The sequence below is a fragment of the Salmo salar genome, unplaced genomic scaffold, assembly GCF_965601325.2.
Source record: "Salmo salar unplaced genomic scaffold, fSalSal1 ptg000206l, whole genome shotgun sequence".
NCBI lineage: Eukaryota > Metazoa > Chordata > Actinopteri > Salmoniformes > Salmonidae > Salmo > Salmo salar.
Window position 1 is genome coordinate 720383 of NW_027675329.1, and position 22124 is coordinate 742506.

Genomic DNA, 22124 nt, shown 5'->3' on the forward strand with positions numbered 1-22124 from the left:
TTCTGTATGGAGGATTGGTCTAAGATCCCACCCAATGTGTTCTCTAATCTCATTAAACATTTCAGTGTCGTTATCCTCCCAAGGGGAGGGTGCTGGAGTATTGAAAACATGGGTGGCAATAATTCAGACCCCAACCTTTTGAGAATTACATTTTAAACTAAATCTCTTTCTCCGAGCAATTGTATTTGTATAAAATAATATAATTTCCTTTTTTTGTGTTGGTGTAACAATACATCATGTAGATGTATATAATGAACAGACTAGGTCTATACTGCTCCTACATGGTGTAACAATACATCATGTAGATGTATATAATGAACAGACTAGGTCTATACTGCTCCTACATGGTGTAACAATACATCATGTAGATGTATATAATGAACAGACTAGGTCTATACTGCTCCTACATGGTGTAACAATACATCATGTAGATGTATATAATGAACAGACTAGGTCTATACTGCTCCTACATGGTGTAACAATACATCATGTAGATGTATATAATGAACAGACTAGGTCTATACTGCTCCTACATGGTGTAACAATACATCATGTAGATGTATATAATGAACAGACTAGGTCTATACTGCTCCTACATGGTGTAACAATACATCATGTAGATGTATATAATGAACAGACTAGGTTCTATCCTATTCTACTGTATCTGTCTATGTATTACTCATCACATATGTATATACTGTATTCTATCCTATTCTACTGTATCTGTCTATGCATTACTCATCTCATATGTATATACTGTATTCTATCCTATTCTACTGTATCTGTCTATGTATTACTCATCTCATATGTATATACTGTATTCTACACTATTCTACTGTATCTGTCTATGTATTACTCATCTCATATGTATATACTGTATTCTATCCTATTCTACTGTATCTGTCTATGTATTACTCATCTCATATGTATATACTGTATTCTATCCTATTCTACTGTATTTTAGTCTATGCCACTCTGACATTGCTCGTCCAAATATTTATATATTCTTAATTCCATTCCTTTACTTTAGATGTGTGTATTTGTTGTGAAGTTGTTACATATTATTGCACTGTTGTCCTTGAGTGGTCCAGCCAGAGCCCGGACTTGAACCCGATCAAACATCTCTGGAGAGACCTGAAAATAGTTGTGCAGCGATGCTCCCCATCCAACCTGACAGAGCTTGAGAGGATCTGCAGAGAAGAATGGAAGAAACTACCCAAATACAGGTGTGCCAAGCTTGTAGTGTCATACCCAAGAAGACTCAAGGCTGTAATCGCTGCCAAAGGTGTTTCAACAAAGTACTGAGTTAAGGGTCTGAACACTTATGTAAATGTAGGATTGGGCCGTTGTCATCAAACTTCCATGATTAGTAAGAATTAGGGTAGATTTATAGGACTATTGTTTTTATGATTCATACATACTTTCCTAACCCTAAAATGTACCTAAATAATCTACAAGATCAGAGTATTTTTAAATCTACCAGTTGGTGTTGAAACAGAGACGAATGATGACTTTCTTGAATTGATCCCTAGTTTCTGACTCCGTGTATTCTATTGAGTCCGTCAACAAAATTAGAATGAAAAGGTATTTAAAGGCACAACATTCTAATTAAAGGTATTACCGTATTTAAAAGAATGGCTTAAGATGAAATGGACTCTAAACCCTATTGAATGAAAACTCCATGACAAAATCTGTTGGCCAACAACTGTGAGGGTTTTCAGCCAGGTATCAACACATGCAGAGTGTGAGTAAGCAAGACATACATTCCTAAATGGGGATCGGCCCCAGTCTCCTGGTAAAACACCAGAACCCTCCTCCTACAGCATTTATGTTCATTTTGAGAAAGTAGCACTACAGTCTCCAGGTAAAAAACTACTTTTGGGTAAAAATAGACGCGACACCTGTCTATGAATTTGAGAGGTTACATTGATGCTCCAGATACTCAACTAGTCTAAAGCAGACCAGTTTTATTGCTTCTTTAATCATAACAACAGTTTTCAGCTGTGCTAACATAATTGCAAAAGGGTTTTCTAATGATCAATTAGCCTTTTAAAATGATAAACTTGGATTAACTAACACAACGTGCCATAGGAACACAGGAGTGATGGTTGCTGATAATGGGCCTCTGTACGCCTATGTAGATATTCCATTAATAATCATCTGTTTCCAGCTACAATAGTCATTTACAACATTAACAATGTCTACACTGTATTTCAGATCAATTTGATGTTATTTTAATGGACAAAAAATGGCTTTCTTTTAAAAACAAGGTTATTTCTAAGTGACCCCAAACTGTTGAACGGTAGTGTACATCTACATCCTCCCATGTTGCTGAACCACTGATCAATAACTCCCTATTACAGGAAAAAACACTATTTCCATTGGTTGTTAGTACTGTACTGACCTCTCGTCCTCTGTCTCTCTCTTACTCTGCCTTGTGTATTTATCTTCAAAATATTCTTATAGTCCCAACATAGAACCAAATAGACTTCCCAAAAACAATATGGCATTTACTTTATTTCACATTTATTTAATCAGATATGTCAATTGAGAACCAATACGCATTTACAATGACAATCTGAATGAAGAAATACTAATATCAATCTATTTAATAATTAACATGTTTGAAATATCCCAATGATATAGTGAACAACATTTAGGGGTTTACACCTGCATTCAATCAATCTTAAGTTCATAATCAAAACACTTTTTTTTACTCTTTTAATCCGATTTTCGACATGATCATGTCTTGAGCTGGAAAAAACATGTAGACCTATTTTTCAGTATGATTTCATTCATACAATATTATTTAATGTAGAATGAACAAAAACACAATTTCTCAATCAAAAACATAAGTCAGAACACAGCCTCTCTATTCTCTCATGTGATTTCAGGTCCTCTGACTGGGAAAATGTCTTTCCACAATGAGAGCAGTGGTATGTCTTCTCCTCCTGTGTATGTGTATGTATTCTTTCATGCTCTTTCAGGTACCTTAACCGGGTAAATCTCTTTCCACTGTGGGAGCAGTGGTAAGGCTTTTCTCCTGTGTGTATTCTCTCATGCTCCTTCAGGCTCCCTAACTGGGTGCAACTCTTTCCACAATGGGAACATTGGAAAGGCTTTTCTCCTGTGTGTGTTCTCTCATGCCTTTCCACGCTCCCTAACCACCTAAAACTCTTTCCGCACAAGGCGCAGTGGTAAGGCTTCTCTCCAGTGTGTATTCTCTTATGTGTTCTCAGGCTCCCTAACTGAGTAAAACTCTTTCCACACTGGGAGCAGTGATGTTGTCCTGCTGGTTTGGACATCTCAGGGTCTGGTTCCTCTGAAGGACTCTTCCTGCTGTCAGAAGGAGAGTCTGGTCTCTCTCCTGTCAAAGACAAACAGATTATATAATTAATTAAACAGAGACCTGAATGAAACATGATAAAACTTCCTATGATGTTTAATCTCGACTAGATCCCTCAATCACCTGAAGTCAGTTTTCACAAGTATTATTAAACCCACTTCAAAATGCAGGTCTCTGGTGCTTCTTAGGATGTCCAGGCAGGTGATTCACTTCTAACCGAAGTCTTGCAGGTGTTTACATGGTTTTCACATCTGCCAGATCATCGAAAAATCAAATTTCAGTACGAGTGTATATATATATATATTTTTTTTGTACTTTTACACCTTTTTCTCACCAATTTCATGATATCCAATTGCAACTCCCCTACGGACTCCGGGGAGAGGCGAAGGTCGAGCCATGTGTCCTCTGAAACACGACCCTGCCAAGCCGCACTGCACATCTTGACACACTGCTCGTTTAACCCGGAAGACAGCCACACCAATGCGTCGGAGGAAACACTGTCCAGCTGGCGACCGAAGTCAGCGTGCATGCTGACCACCACAAGGAGTCGCTAGAGCACAATGGGACAAGGACGTCCCGGCCAGCCAAACCCTCCAAACCCTCCCCAAACATAACGCTTTGTATTCAGGATATAAAGTTTGTTTCTTTGCCACATTCTTTTGTAGTATTACTTTAGTGCCAACAGCCTCTCTATTCTCTCATGTGATTTCAGGTCCTCTGACTGGGAATGCTTCCTTCTTTTCACTCTGTCATTTAGGTTAGTATTGTGGAGTAACTACAATGTTGTTGATCCATCCGCAGTTTTCTCATATCACAATCATTAAACACTAACTATTTTAAAGTCACCATTGGCCTCATGGTGAAATCCCTGAGCGGTTTCCTTCCTCTCCAGCAACTGAGTTAGTGACTGGGTATATTGATACACCATCTAAAGTGTAATTAATAACTTCACCATGCTCAAAGGGATATTCAATGTCTGCTTTTTTTTACCCATCCACCAATACATGCCCTTCTTTGCGAGGCGTTGGAAAACCTCCCTGGCCTTTGTGGTTGAATCTGTGTTTGAAATTCACTGCTCAACTGAGAGACAATACAGATAATTGTATGTGTGGGGAACAGAGATGAGGTATTCATTCAAATATCATGTTAAACACTATTATTGCACACAGTGAGTCCATGCAACTTATGTGACTTGTTAAGCAAAATCTTTACTCCTGAACTTATTTAGGCTTTTAATTAAATGTGTAAACATTTCCAAAAACATAATTCCACTTTGACATTATGGGGTATTGAATCCATTTAACCCCAGTATCTCTACTTGCACATTCATCTTCTGCACATCCTACCATTCCAGTGTTTAATTGCTATATTGTAATTACTTCGCCACCATGGCCTATTTATTGCCTAACCTCTCTTATCCTACCTCATTTACACATGCTGTATATAGATTTTTCTACTGTATAATTGATTGTATGTTTGTTTTACTCCATGTGTAACTCTGTGTTGTTGTATGTGTCGAATTGCTATGCTTTATCTTGGCCAGGTCGCAGTTGCAAATGAGAACTTGTTCTCAACTGGCCTACCTGGTTAAATAAAGGTGAAATAAAAATAAATAAAAATATTTTTTACATTTAGGCTGTAACACAACGAAATGTGGGACAAGTCAAGGGGTGTGAATACTTTCTGAAGGCACTGTATATATAAAACTCCCCCCACACAGCAATCTAATAGCATCAGTAAAATCTGTTGAAATTAAACCACAGATAAATATACCTAACATAGTACATCTATTAAACAATTCATCACAACACATACATCAGAAATAGTTACACATTATAGAGATCCATTCATGGATGTACAGGTCTGTTGGATAAACGTTCAGAAATGTCCACTGCTGATTTTTTCCAGGCGTCCATAGCGGACACCCTGGCCCTATGAATCCTGGCCGTGGACAAATTCTCAGTCAGAAACACAAGTCAGAACACAGCCTCTCTATTCTCTCGTGTGATTTCAGGTCCTCTGACTGGGAAAATGTCTTTTCACAATGAGAACAGTGGTATGTCTTCTCCTCCTGTGTATTAGTATGTTGGAAAGGCTTTTCTCCTGTGTGTTTTCTCGCATGCTTTTTCAAGCTCCCCGACCACCTAAAACTCTTTTCACACTGGGAACATTGGAAAGGCTTTTCTCCTGTGTGTATTCTCTCATGCGTTTTCAGGCTCACTAACCACCTAAAACTGTTTCCACAGTGAGAACAGTGGTAAGGCTTCTCTCCCGTGTGTGTTCTCTCATGCCCAACCAGGGATCCTAACTGAGTAAAATTCTTTCCACAGTGGGAACAGTGGTAGGGCTTTTCTCCTGTATGTGTTCTCTCATGCATTTTCAGGCTCCCTAACCACCTAAAACTCTTTCCACAGTGGGAGCAGTGGTGTTGGTCAGGCGTCTCTGGGTCTGTTTCCCCTGAGGAACTCTTCCTGCTGTCAGAGTCTGGTCTCTCTCCTGCCAAAGACAAACAGAGTATCTAGTTAAACAGAGACCTGAATGAAACCTGCATTAAATAAAAATGTCTTCCTATGAGGTTTAATCTAGACTAGATCCCTCAATACCCTGAGGTCAGTTTTCACAACATTACATCATTAATAATAAACTTGGTGACGGTGAGATTTAAAAACAAATGATGAAGAGCTCCAAATCTAATCTCTCAGGGAATGTCATGTTTATAGGCTGATCAGAGCTCTATAATAATAGATAATGTCATGTTTATAGGCTGATCAGAGCTCTATAATAATAGATAATGTCATGTTTATAGGCTGATCAGAGCTCTATAATAATATATATTACTATTCCAGTCAGTGTTATAGGCTGCAGTTGATCCATTGTTAATAACGTTTTGTTGGTGTCCCACTTCATCTCTAAAGTAATAATGGACATTACTATCTCTCTAAATTATATTTTTTTGTTTAGCCACACCTTTCCTTCAAAATTGTTATTTTGAAGACTTACAAACTGTCCTTTTGCTATTATGTTCAGTCTCCCCAAAACACTTGTCCTTTTGCTAATATTTTCAGTCTCCCCATAACACGTGTCCATTTCATTTCAATAATGCTTCTTATTGTAACGGGCGTCGTATAGAGGGGACCAAAACGCAGCGTGTTGAGTGTTCATTATTATATTTATTTACTCAAAACACTAATGACAAAATAACAAAAGGAAATTATCAACTTACAGTTCTGTCAGGTACAGAGACTAAACAGAATGCAACTGCCCACAAAAACCCAGGAAGAAAAACCCCTACTTAAATATGATCTCCAATCAGAGGCAACGAGGACCAGCTGCCTCCAATTGGAGATCAACCCCCCAAAAAAACATAGAAAGAGAAAACCTAGAACTAACACATAGAAATAGAAAAACACAAAACACCGCCTGTCACACCCTGACCTACTCTACCATAGAAAATAACCAGTTACTATGGTCAGGACGTGACACTTATTTTATGTATTTCTCCAACATTATTTAGAAATCTGCTTTTTGTGGGTATACACACTCTACGCAAGGCCTACAATGGACACATGTCAAAAATTTCATTTATAACATGTTTGCGATTCTGTGAGACAATTAAGTTGTGATTTTGTGGTGGGGGGACTCTGATGGTATACACATGTTACAGTTAAGTAATAAGGCCAGAGGAAGTGTGGTATATGGCCAATATAGCACGGTTAAAGACTGTTCTTAAGCACGACTCAACACAGAGTGCCCGGATACAGAACTTAGCCGTGGTATATTAGCCATCTATCACAAACCCCTGAGGTGTCTTATTGCTATTATAAACATGTTACCAACATAATTAGAACAGTAAAAATACATGACATACCCGTGGTATACGGCCTGATATACCATGGCTGTCAGCCAATCAGCATTCAGGGCTTTAATCACCCATTTTAAAATGTAGCTTTAACATTATATTATAACATAAATTCCTAGAGTACAGAACAACATTTTCAAGTATAGAATTTCAGTATGCTGCTTTAAAACAACACATTCGTTCAAACCCTTTGGACAGTTAGAGTCCGTTTTTAAGACAGTACTTACTGATGGTAATCAGATCTCCTGACTCCTCTGTCAATATGACCGTTATCTCTCCCTTTCTTCACTCCAAAAACTGCATCCTCTTCTTTCTCTTCCTCCTCTTCTTTTACAGTAACATCCTCCTCCTCCTTCACTCTGAACGCGTCTTCCTTCTCCTCTTTCATGACAATGTTCAGCCACAGAGCTTCTTTCTCCGTCCAGCAGACCTCCCCTTCTTTAGTAGGCGAGGAATACATCAGTGAGCTCATGGTCGGGGATGTTAGCTAGCTAGTTAGCATGAGCGACTAGTTTAGTGCTAGGCTAACTTATCAAGCCAGCTAGTTGACTAACAATGTACCTATAACATTTAAATGGGGGCAATTAACTAGATGTCAGAAGTATATTTAAAACACAGAGGCAAATATGCACAGAAACAGTCTAAATGTTTCGGCTGTTGGCTACCAAGGTGGCTGACTCGTTGTTGTTGATCCGTTCCGTCCACTAGATTATACGTCACGCTGCAGCATCGCCTGAAAGACGCACATCGCCGTCTGCTGACTGGAGGGAAACGCAGTTGAGATTTTTTTTTTTTTTAAAACAAATGTATTTTTCATTCCTTTCATGAAATAATAATATTATATTGAGACGTTCAAATAGAGCACTGCATATTTTAAGTGAGAATTTAAAACATACTATCATTCACATCTGTATTTAAGGCAGTTTCATATTCATAATTTTTTTATTATTTAATTTTTATAATTTTTTTTAGTTTACAGTAATGTATTCGCTAACTATTATTTTTTTTATTTTTTTAGTTTACACAGATCTTTATTTAACTTGTTGTAAATAACAGTAACATGCAAAAAAGTAACATGCAAAACATAACATAACATAACAGCCAGAGGGAATCCAAAGAAATTAGAGAAAAATAAAAAAACTATTATATCAAATCAAATACAGACATATATCGAATCCATTTTTTTGACATATTGTTTTGTATACGATTTAAAGATTCTACGTACTGTTCCACATCAGATAAAAAAATTAAGAAAAGGGGCTTTTTCTTCAAAAATTTTGATTTGTGGATGAAAGATTTTCCTAATAAAATAAAGAGATTTATGACATACTCACGTTCAATTGTGGAATCAGTGTAGTAAAATAATATGTCAAACTTAGTAATATCAATGGTTGTATGCAATTTGCGGCTAAGATATAGTTTTACATCAGTCCAAAATACTTCACTATATAAACAATTACAGAATAAGTGTTCAATGGATTCAGTTTCTAGTTCACAAAAACTGCATTCACTGGTAACGTCAAATATATATTTAGAAATCAAGCTATTACACGGATAGCATCTATGGATTATCTTAAAGGAGATCTCCTTTACTTTATTGGTCACCATAAATCTGTGTGGAGTGAGCCAAGCACGGCGCCAGTTTACATCAAACAATGAAGCCCAACAAAATATCGCAGAGGGAATAGACTTCCTGTAGAAAATATCCCTTATTAAACGATTGTTGAATTTCGTATCTAGTAGACCAATGCCATTCACCTGAATATCGCTTACAATCGGAGATATTCCAAAATATGCATTATTCTGAAGTAAAGTTTTTATCCCACTAGGTATAGCTTTAATAACAGTGTCATATTCCTTGCTTGAAACCTCAAAGTTGTATATTTCCATAAATTCTCTCCGTGTAAATAGATTCCCACCGTTATTAACCAATTGGCTGACAAGAACAATGTTTTTCGAGAACCATTTATGGTTAAATAACATCTTATTTCTATGTAATATTGACCCATAGTTCCAAATAAAACATTTATGAGGTGAAAAGTTGTGTTTATACAACAAAGCCCAGCACATTAAAGCCTGCTTGTGAAAAACCGCCAGTTTCACAAGAATTTTACCCACAATATATGGACATTGTAGTAAAAAATTAAGCCCGCCGAACTTCTGAAAAACAAAATGAGGTATAATATTCCAGAAGCTATGAGGATTTTTTATGTACCTTTTAATCCAGTTGACCTTTGATATCTGATTGAAGAGAGTGAAATCTAAGACATTTAGACCGCCATCACAAACCCTGTTGGTGATAACATCTCTTTTTATCTTATGTGGCTTGTTTTTCCATATGAAGTTGTACAAAAGCCTATCTAAGGTACAGCAAGTGGATTTGGGAATGTCAATAGATGAAAAAAGATAGGATGCATGAGATAGCCCCTCAGCTTTGGATAAAAGCACCCTTCCTTGAAGACTTAAATCCCTCCCTAACCATGAGGATAATTTTTTTTTGATAGATTCAGTTACAGGGTTCAAATTAAGATCATTCATAGCCTTAAGATTTTTGGTGATCTTTACACCGAGGTAGGTTACAGTATCTTTTTCAGAGATGTTACAATCTGCTTTGTTGACAGCTCCTTTCAAAACAAACAACTCACATTTGGAAAGATTTAAAGTCAAGCCTGGGATTTTGGAGAACTGCTTCACGATATCCAATGCTAATCTAGCTTGAGATACATTTTTCAAAAAAAGTGAGGTGTCATCTGCCAGTTGGGATATCTTGATCTCTCTGGACTGGAATGTAATGCCTTCAAATTTACTTTTATGAACTAATGAGCATAACATTTGAGAAACTAACAAAAATAAAAAAGATGAAATTGGACAACCTTGTCGTATTCCTTTGTAAATGTTAAATCTTGAGGATGTTCCATGACAGAGTTTGATACAGCTATTGCCACCATTATACAGAGTTCTAATAGCATCAACAAAGAAATGACCAAATTTCAAATGCTTAAGACAATCAAAGATAAAATTGTGACTTACTGTATCAAATGCTTTCTGAAAATCCAGAAATAGGATAACAGGGAAGTCATCTAATAGATCACGATACTCAACCAAGTCTAATATCAGCCTCAGATTATTAGATATATGGCGCCCTTTCATAAACCCTGATTGACATTCATCAATCAGATCATTTAAGCAAGACTTTAACCTTTTTGCAAAGATTAAGGCTATAATTTTGTAGTCGTTATTTAGGAGTGTGATTGGACGCCAATTATCAATACTTAGGAGATCCTTGTGTGGTTTAGGTATAAGAGTAATAACCCCTTGCTTCAGAGAGGCAGGTAGTTCTCCCTTCTTTATAGCCTCCTTAAAGGTTTCAAGTAAAAAAGGTGCTATTTCTTCAAAGAAGGTTTTGTAAAATTCAGAGGTTAATCCATCACAACCTGGAGATTTGTTCTTTTTTAACTGAGCAACCCCGTACTGGATGTCCATAATGGATAAATCTTGGCAACAAGACTGATTGAGTTCTTCACTAATCGAATTAACATTCTCTATAGAATCAAGGAGATCCTTAGTCACTCAAATTGTTATCTAAGGAGTAAAGATTCTCATAAAATTTAGTGGTAAATTCTGATAACAACTCTCTATCCTCAGTGGTAACCCCATTAATTTTAAGTTTCCGAAGTGTGTTGAGTTCCCCTCTCCTCTTCTCCAAATTAAAAAAGTATCTACTGTTCTTTTCACCTTTTTCAAGCCATTGTTTTCTAGATCTTATGAAAGCTCCTCTAGCCTTTTCCTCATACAATGTATCTAGTTGATTCTGTAAATCATTCAATTTAGCTTTCTCATTAAGATGAAGATGCTCAATCTCTGTGATATCGGCAATTGTCTTAGAGAGTTCAGCTACCTCACATCTCCTTCTTAAAGCAAGCCGTTTTCCATAAGTAATACAGGCTGAGCGGATTTTAAATTTCAGCAGTTCCCAATATTTCCCATATTCTGCATTAGATGTAGCTAAACTCCAGTAAACAGAGATTAGATTCTTAATCACATTTTTTAAATCATCATGCAATAACAATGAGTTATTTAGTTTCCAGTAACCACCAGAGTATTTCTTAGCATCATTACTGCATATTCTTACAGTCAACCATATGACTTTATGATCCGTCAGGACTGCAGGCAGTATTTTCACCTCTACAGTGTTGGGCACAAGACTAGAGGTTATCACCCACAAATCAATTCTTGATTGTAAGGAACGATCTCTATTACTCCATGTGTATTGTATCTCTCCAGGGTTTTTTACTCTCCATATGTCAATTAAGTCCAGGCTTTGGCAGAAATTCACCAACTTGTTCACACCAATGTTAGGCCTATGAGGCAATCTATCAGTCTCATTAGAATAAACCATATTAAAATCTCCAACAACTATTATCTGACTGGATGGATATTTTCTCAGAAGATTTTTAACAATTTCTTCAATTTCCTCTAGAAGTAAGTTATTTGGAGGACTAGAACAGTATCCATATACATTACACAACACAAATAATCTGTCCATGTGGTTGATGACCGCTACTAGCCAATGTCCATTGGAGTCCATTTGAGTAAACAAAAATGTCCCTTTGAAATTGTGTGCTAAAATTGCAACCCCAGCTGAATGATTTGTCCCGTGGGCCAAAAAAATGTCACTGCCCCACTGATTTTTCCAATAATTATAGTCCTCTTTGCATGAATGTGTTTCTTGAACGAATACAAGATCTGCGTTGCAGTCCTTACAAAACTAAAAAAAAGCTTTTCTCTTCAACAGGTTACGTATCCCCCTGGCATTGATTGACATAAACTTCAAGTCCATATCTATAGAATAGAAAGAAAAATCCTATGCAATCTCAACTTTACCCTCTCTATAAAAAGTTGCTTCATATATGTATTAACAGAATTCTTAACTTGTAAAATAGTAACACCATGTTTCAAAAGTAGAACGTTCAGTTTGCAGTGGGGAAGGAACTACCTTGTAAACCTACCGACAGAACAAATCAAATCACCCCGGTCGTATTTCTTTACCGTTGGCGAAAAAAGCTCTGATTCCCCTGTAGTATCCACCGTTTCCTTGATTTCGGGCCTGTTGTACGAGAGGCCACAATTTTGCCTTTGCTGCCTTGTCTGCTGCAGTCAAGTCCTCACCGAATCTAAGTTTTCTTTCTTTCAGAAAGGCGCTTTCCTTTGCTTTCTTCCAAACTGCATCTCTCGCTGTGCGAAAAGCAAACTGGATGATGATCGATCGGCTGACGATGGCATCTTGTTTCTTCCCAATCCGATGAGCGACATCCACAGCCATATCCATATATCCATCGGGAAAGTCCGGTGCCACACGGTTACAGATGTCTCTTACTAAGCGCTTCACATTCTCATCCTGGTTCTCGGGGACACCGTAAAGCCGTAGCCCCCACCTTCTCCGGTATCGCTCTGCTTCCGATAAGCGCTCTTGCATGTCTGCGATGGTCTTCTCCTGAGCAATGCATTTCTCAGACGTAGCAGTGTTTGCAAGTTTAAGCTCTTCGATACTCTTGTATGCATGATTCAGAGAGGTCTCGAGGTCAACTATTTTTGATGTGTTTTCGCGTATCATTTTCTCCAGACCGTCGGCTCTTTCGTTTACAGCATCGATTATGTTGATCTGTAGTTCGCGCAAAGATAATTCTTTATGTGTCTTTTTGGGTGCAGGACTATTGACTGCATTGTCAGAATCAACCGAATGTCCAGAATCCTCCATTTCTTCTCCTGAGGAGTCAGGTGGCGGTTTTTCTCCAACGTATGAGTGCTCAGCTAGCAACTGCCTTCTCCTCCCTTTGCTCTTTCGCACATTTTTTCCTTCCATTTCTCAAAGTTATGAATCAAATTATCGGTCAACTAAGTGTTGTTCTCTATTGTGTTTACTATAAGCCAAGTTCCGTTACATTTAAGTAAGTTTGAGAGGGATAAAAGTTAAGGTTACTCGGAGCAAGCTGAAATCTCGTCTACACTCACCGCCATCTTCCAGCGCCCTCCCCAGGAGAGAGGGGAACCACTACACAGAACTGATCTGGATCTAAAGATGGCGGACAGAAATACTAGGAGAGAGGGATACCCCTACACAGAACTGAACTGGATCAAAGATGGCGGACAGAAATACTAGGAGAGAGGGGTACCCCTACACAGAACTGAACTGGATCAAAGATGGCGGACAGAAATACTAGGAGAGAGGGGTACCCCTACACAGAACTGATCTGGATCAAAGATGGTGGACAGAAATACTAGGAGAGAGGGGTACCCCTACACAGAACTGATCTGGATCTAAAGATGGCGGACAGAAATACTCGGAAAGAGGGGTACCCCTACACAGAACTGAACTGGATCAAAGATGGCGGACAGAAATACTAGGAGAGAGGGGTACCCCTACAGAGAACTGAACTGGATCAAAGATGGCGGACAGAAATACTAGGAGAGAGGGGTACCCCTACAGAGAACTGAACTGGATCAAAGATGGCGGACAGAAATACTAGCAGAGAGGGGTAGCCCTACACAGAACTGAACTGGATCAAAGATGGCGGACAGAAATACTAGGAGAGAGGGGTACCCCTACACAGAACTGAATCAAAGATGGCGGACAGAAATACTAGGAGAGAGGGGTACCCCTACACAGAACTGAACTGGATCAAAGATGGCGGACAGAAATACCAGGAGAGAGGGGTACCCCTACACAGAACTGAACTGGATCAAAGATGGCGGACAGAAATACTAGGATGGAAGCAAATGTAAGGGATTATAACATCATAACGAATCATGCAAAAACATTTACAGTTGACAGTAATGTTAGTTAATGTAGATACAAACGATTATGCATTTTTTATCTTGATTTAGCAAGCTAGCTGACTAGCTAACATTAACCGGCTAGCTGACTAGCTAACATTAACCGGCTAGCTGACTAGCTAACATTAGCCGGCTAGCTGACTAGCTAACATTAGCCTGCTAGCTCACTAGCTAACATTAGCCGGCTAGCTGACTAGCTAACATTAGCCAGCTAGCTGACTAGCTAACATTAGCCAGCTAGCTGACTAGCTAACATTAGCCAGCTAGCTGACTAGCTAACATTAGCCAGCTAGCTGGCTAGCTTTATGGGTGTTGTGACATGAGTACGAAATTGTAATTCTGGTTGTTTTAGGGACTCTTGCTTATTGTGCAGTGGATGGTTAAAATACATGTATGCCTATGGATGTGTAGCTAGCTATCTAGCCAATCTGTGTATGGATCCAAACGTTTGGTATACATATTAGTTCAGAACCTAGCTATGAACCTCAGCTATCATTGCCAGTTGTATCAACTTCAAAACAGTCTGAATGACATTAATGAAGCCTATGGATCGAGTAGAATATAATATCACTTTGTGCCAAGGATGCAAGTCGTATATACATGTAGTTATTACCATGCATGAGATCCCCACATTGTAGCCTGTACATTTAATATATTCACTGATCATGTACTCTACCTTGGCAAATAAAGGTGCAGTTTAGGTATGAATGTCTTTGAGATTATTTTTCAGTCATATCCAATACCAGGAGTATCAAATTCCCATCTTTGAATGACTCTGTGTCTGCATGTATGTATTACAATTATACACTTCAACAGTGTTAACCAATCTTGGTCCAGGGACATCAATGGTTACACATTGTAACTAATAGACTAGAAACAGGATTTAACTAGTTAATTCATATATACTGAAATAGATTTTAAAAAACAGTACACTACACTTCCTATGCATCATGTAAATACTCTAACACTGGTTCATCTCAACATCTAATGCCCTTCATCTGCATTGATCTGGTAAACACAGGATAGGTGGAGTATTTCATCACATTACACTTCATTTCAACCAGTAGAGAATGTGAAACGCTTTAGTGAAAAGCTCATTATCCAAGTGTTATAAATACAAGTTCAATCTGTACTTCAATGCACATCTGTTGTGCATTATAAAAACAGAGGAAGAAAGAGGTGGCGGGAGAGGTGTAAAAGACAGAAAGGGAAAGAGGTAAGCACATAGGAGCAGGGAAGGCAGCACATGATTAATGAATCACAGTGCTACCTAAACATTCTCTCAGTTCATCACAATTACATAATAATGTCTCTCGTCGGCCCAAAGGTTCTTAAAAGCAGGTGAGGTGGCGATGACGGGACTGGGGGTTGGCATCCTCTCACATCAAAACATACCTGCAGACGAGAGACAGATGGATAGAGAGAGCATGTTTAAACCTTGTGTTTTTATTCTAACATTGTTAGTCATCAATCAGGAGGTGAAATGCAAAACTGACCTTGGATCAATAACTCTGGGACTACTGCATCTCTATCTGTATTTCAATGTAAAGCATCTCTTTAATAATACTTCCTGTTGACCTGACCAAGTGACCTCTCACCTCTGATCATGCTGTGCCCTCTATGTAGCCAGTTCAGATGCAGGAGGGGTTCACCGACACAGCTGATATAACCTAGAGGATTTAGGGAGAAGGGGAGAGAGTGATGAAGTGAAGGAGAGAGACTGTTATTGGGAAAATAAGGTAGTTAAAGCGACAGTGTTCAACAGGAATCTGTGTGTGGCCTCACCTGGTGTCCACACCACACTAAGTGGCTGCAGAGTACTTTATGCTGAAAAACATGAACGGACACACGAGGACAAACAATATAGCGTAGTTATAGAAATAATGAAGTGTCTTACTATTCTCCATGGTTGGCCCTCTTGCCTATTCTTTGAAGGTGGAAGGAGCCACAGTTATACACCTGAGCCTTCTTACTGCACAACACAATCCATCAATCAGATAGATACATGAGTGTGTAGGTGTGGGTTATAGGGTGTCTAATTGTTCTACATTTTTTCAATATGGGTGATTTAAAATAGCCTGTTTTGTTTTTGCACAGACGTCACACCCTTACCTAAACAGCACCCTCACCTGAGAAGTAGAAATCAAAGGGAAAGAAACTGAATTGAATAACTGCAGTTGACATAGCTCAGTAAATGGAAGAATACTCTTATTGCAATGTGAATGGCTCTTAAAAGAGCCTTTGGTTGTGCATAGTGTAGTCTATGGTGTTGCCAGGGAACAGCACCCTCTTTGAAGAAGTAGGAGGTGATCTCCTGCACACGGATTGCCTCTCTTGCGGCGTTGTTGGACCCCATCCTTGAAACATCCTGCAGAGCAGCAGACTTCTCCTCTGGGACATGGCGGCGAGCTGCAGATCCCCTCCTGGTCCTCGTGTCCATCCTCATGAAGTTATGCAGGACACAGGTAGCCTTCACATACCCAAATTCCTCCAGGAGGCAGTCCCAGATGACCCTGGTCACCCAACCTTGCAGTGCTCTACACTAACTGTAGGCAATCGTTTTGAAGGAATCTCCAGTTACAAGGTCTCTGTACGAATATGGAAGACAATGTAGAATATGGAAGACAATGTAATTATTAGACTGTTACATCACCAGGTCATTGTGGATTACTAAAGTATAATATCCCTGATAACAAATCATGATAACATTGGATTGATAGATGCATGGGCACACATATGTACATGTTTAGCATGTGACAATAACAGGATCATATCAAGGACATCATCACAAATGAATACATAAATACCACTTGAAGCTTGATAATGAATTGATCATTTGAATCAGCTGTGCAGTGCTAAGGCAAAAACAAAAATGTGCCCCTCTTTGAGTCCCCAGGACTGAGAACCACTGCTCTTCATTGGGACCTCTTCATATGTAGACTGGCTTTCATAGAGCTCTTTATCTGAGGACAGAAAACCTCACAAGAAACAGACTTCATTATAGTCAAATTACACCACACTGAATATTGTTACTATTATCTCCGTCCTCACTTCTAGGGACAGGAACTACACAAAAGTACCTGCCCTATCCAGAATAGCCTCCTCTCTCACTGACAGTTGGGGCTGCTATCCTTTCATCCTCTTCCATGGCTGTTAGCTAGCTACCTACAAATGCATTTGGAGTTTGTTTTTTTACAGTGATAAGTAGATAGCTAGCTAGCTAATATGAAGTTAGCCAGCTAAGTGAATTAAATATCACCAGCTACCTAGCTAAGTGAATTAAATATCACCAGCTAGCTATCTATCTATACAGTGTGTGAAGTTGGCTAGATAGCTAGCTAGCCAACTAGCTAGCACTTTTAGCAGCTCATTTGAGTTAGCCTGCACTGTAGCTAGTTATCTAATAATACATCGGTTTTTTTACATTTTCAAAATCTATTTACTTACTTACTTGAATAGGTTCTCCCAGCCATGTGGACAATTGGAAACAGGGTAGCAAAGTTTGTCACCAGAGCGTTTTAGAGGATATTACTATTGAACTATGTACCCATTTAATAACCAGACCTTCATACAAACTTGCTCTGCTGAATTCTTGACGGAGTCACAATGGGCGGCCTAAGAGGCATCTAGTCCATCTGCTGACTGGACACAGTTCAGTAAAATGTACATTTTATTGTCAGACAACAAGTTAAAGGGTAGGAAGCATGCGTTTTTACCCACCAGTGTAACAATACAGTGTGGTTAAAGACTTAGTAAGTTAGTTGTAGCCACGATCTGGTTATCTATAAGTACAAACAGTTGTGTTTTAGCGTTATTCACTTTTTTTTTTGCACAGATCTTTATTTAACTTGTTGTAAATAACAGTAACATGCAAAACATAAACATAACATAACAGCCTGAGGGAATCCAAAGAAATTAGAGAAAAATAAAAAAAACTATTATATCAAATCAAATACAGACATATATCGAATAAATTTTTTTGACATATTGTTTTGTATACGTTTTAAAGATTCTAAGTACTGTTCCAAATCAGATAAAAAAATTAAGAAAAGGGGCTTTTTCTTCATAAATTTTGATTTGTGGATGAAAGATTTTCCTAATAAAATAAAGAGATTTATGACATACTCACGTTCAATTGTGGAATCAGTGTAGTAAAATAATATGTCAAACTTAGTAATATCAATGGTTGTATGCAATTTGCGGCTAAGATATAGTTTTACATCAGTCCAAAATACTTCACTATATAAACAATTACAGAATAAGTGTTCAATAGATTCAGTTTCTAGTTCACAAAAATTGCATTCACTGGTAACGTCAAATATATATTTAGAAATCAAGCTATTACACGGATAGCATCTATGGATTATCTTAAAGGAGATCTCCTTTACTTTATTGGTCACCATAAATCTGTGTGGAGTGAGCCAAGCACGGCGCCAGTTTACATCAAACGATGAAGCCCAACAAAATATCGCAGAGGGAATAGACTTCCTGTAGAAAATATCCCTTATTAAACGATTGTTGAATTTCGTATCTAGTAGACCAATGCCATTCAACTGAATATCGCTTACAATCGGAGATATTCCAAAATATGCATTATTCTGAAGTAAAGTTTTTATCCCACTAGGTATAGCTTTAATAACAGTGTCATATTCCTTGCTTGAAACCTCAAAGTTGTATATTTCCATAAATTCTCTCCGTGTAAATAGATTCCCACTGTTATTAACCAATTGGCTGACAAGAACAATGTTTTTCGAGAACCATTTATGGTTAAATAACATCTTTTTTCTATGTAATATTGACCCATTGTTCCAAATAAAACATTTATGAGGTGAAAAGTTGTGTTTATACAACAAAGCCCAGCACATTAAAGCCTGCTTGTGAAAAACCGCCAGTTTCTCAGGAATTTTACCCACAATATATGGACATTGTAGTAAAAAATTAAGCCCGCCGAACTTCTGAAAAACAAAATGAGGTATAATATTCCAGAAGCTGAGGATTTTTTATGTACCTTTTAATCCAGTTGACCTTTGATATCTGATTGAAGAGAGTGAAATCTAAGACATTTAGACCGCCATCACAAACCCTGTTGGTGATAACATCTCTTTTTATCTTATGTGGCTTGTTTTTCCATATGAAGTTGTACAAAAGCCTATCTAAGGTACAGCAAGTGGATTTGGGAATGTCAATAGATGAAAAAAGATAGGATGCACGAGATAGCCCCTCAGCTTTGGATAAAAGCACCCTTCCTTGAAGACTTAAATCCCTCCCTAACCTTGAGGATAATTTTTTTTGGACAGATTCAGTTACAGGGTTCAAATTAAGATCATTCATAGCCTTAAGATTTTTGGTGATCTTTACACCGAGGTAGGTTACAGTATCTTTTTCAGAGATGTTACAATCTGCTGGGTTGACAGCTCCTTTCACAACAAACAACTCACATTTGGAAAGATTTAAAGTCAAGCCTGAGATTTTGGAGAACTGCTTCACGATATCCAATGCTAATCTAGCTTGAGATACATTTTTCAAAAAAAGTGAGGTGTCATCCGCCAGTTGGGATATCTTGATCTCTCTGGACTGGAATGTAATGCCTTCAAATGGACTTTTATGAACTAATGAGCATAACATTTGAGAAACTAACAAAAATAAAAAAGGTGAAATTGGACAACCTTGTCAATGTTAAATCTTGAGGATGTTCCATGACAGTGTTTGATACAGCTATTGCCACCATTATACAGAGTTCTAATAGCATCAACAAAGAAACAACCAAATTTCAAATGCTTAAGACAATCAAAGATAAAATTGTGACTTACTGTATCAAATGCTTTCTGAAAATCCAGAAATAGGATAACAGGGAAGTCATCTAATAGATCACGATACTCAACCAAGTCTAATATCAGCCTCAGATTATTAGATATATGGCGCCCTTTCATAAACCCTGATTGACATTCATCAATCAGATCATTTAAGCAAGACTTTAACCTTTTTGCAAAGATTAAGGCTATAATTTTGTAGTCGTTATTTAGGAGTGTGATTGGACGCCAATTATCAATACTTAGGAGATCCTTGTGTGATTTAGGTATAAGAGTAATAACCCCTTGCTTCAGAGAGGCAGGTAGTTCTCCCTTCTTTATAGCCTCCTTAAAGGTTTCAAGTAAAAAAGGTGCTATTTCTTCAAAGAAGGTTTTGTAAAATTCAGAGGTTAATCCATCACAACCTGGAGATTTGTTCTTTTTTAACTGAGCAACCCCGTACTGGATGTCCATAATGGATAAATCTTGGCAACAAGACTGATTGAGTTCTTCACTAATCGAATTAACATTCTCTATAGAATCAAGGAGATCCTTAGAGTCACACAAATTGTTATCTAAGGAGTAAAGATTCTCATAAAATTTAGTGGTAAATTCTGATAACAACTCTCTATCCTCAGTGGTAACCCCATTAATTTTAAGTTTCCGAAGTGTGTTGAGTTCCCCTCTCCTCTTGTCCAAATTAAAAAAGTATCTACTGTTCTTTTCACCTTTTTCAAGCCATTGTTTTCTAGATCTTATGAAAGCTCCTCTAGACTTTTCCTCATACAATGTATCTAGTTGATTCTGTAAATCATTCAATTTAGCTTTCTCATTAAGATCAAGATGCTCAATCTCTGTGATAACGGCAATTGTCTTAGAGAGTTCAGCTACCTCACATCTCCTTCTTAATGCAAGCCGTTTTCCATAAGTAATACAGGCTGAGCGGATTTTAAATTTCAGCAGTTCCCAATATTTCCCATATTCTGCATTAGATGTAGCTAAACTCCAGTAAACAGAAATTAGATTCTTAATCACATTTTTTAAATCATCATGCAATAACAATGAGTTATTTAGTTTCCAGTAACCACCAGAGTATTTCTTACCATCATTACTGCATATTCTTACAGTCAACCATATGACTTTATGATCCGTCAGGACTGCAGGCAGTATTTTTACCTCTACAGTGTTGGGCACAAGACTAGAGGTTATCACCCACAAATCAATTCTTGATTGTAAGAAACGATCTCTATTACTCCATGTGTATTGTATCTCTCCAGGGTTTTTTACTCTCCATATGTCAATTAAGTCCAGGCTTAGGCAGAAATTCACCAACTTGTTCACACCAATGTTAGGCCTATGAGGCAATCTATCAGTCTCATTAGAATAAACCATATTAAAATCTCCACCAACTATTATCTGACTGGATGGGTATTTTCTCAGAAGATTTTTAAGAATTTCTTCAATTTCCTCTAGAAGTAAGTTATTTGGAGGACTAGAACAGTATCCATATACATTACACAACACAAATAATCTGTCCATGTGGTTGATGACCGCTACTAGCCAATGTCCATTGGAGTCCATTTGAGTAAACAAAATTTCCCTTTGAAATTGTGTGCTAAAATTGCAACCCCAGCTGAATGATTTGTCCCGTGGACCAAAAAAATGTCACTGCCCCACTGATTTTTCCAATAATTATAGTCCTCTTTGCATGAATGTGTTTCTTGAACGAATAGAACATCTGCGTTGCAGTCCTTACAAAACAAAAAAAAAGCTTTTCTCTTCAACAGGTTACGTATCCCCCTGGCATTGATTGACATAAACTTCAAGTCCATATCTATAGAATAGAAAGAAAAATCCTATGCAATCTCAACTTTACCCTCTCTATAAAAAGTTGCTTCATATATGTATTAACAGAATTCTTAATTTGTAAAATAGTAACACCATGTTTCAAAAGTAGAACGTTCAGTTTGCAGTGGGGAAGGAACTACCTTGTAAACCTACCGACAGAACAAATCAAATCACCCCGGTCGTATTTCTTTACCGTTTGCGAAAAAAGCTCTGATTCCCCTGTAGTATCCACCGTTTCCTTGATTTCGGGCCTGTTGTACGAGAGGCCACAATTTTGCCTTTGCTGCCTTGTCTGCTGCAGTCAAGTCCTCACCGAATCTAAGTTCTCTCTCTTTCAGAAAGGCGCTTTCCTTTGCTTTCTTCCAAACTGCATCTCTCGCTGTGCGAAAAGCAAACTGGATGATGATCGATCGGCTGACGATGGCATCTTGTTTCTCCCAGTACGATG

At 37.9% G+C, this 22124-nt stretch overlaps 1 pseudogene; it reads right to left on the reverse strand.

The window, feature by feature from the left end:
• Positions 1-5126, reverse strand: part of LOC145867089 (uncharacterized) — a 31197-nt pseudogene extending 26071 nt beyond the window's left edge.
• Between the last annotated feature and the right edge of the window lie 16998 nt (positions 5127-22124).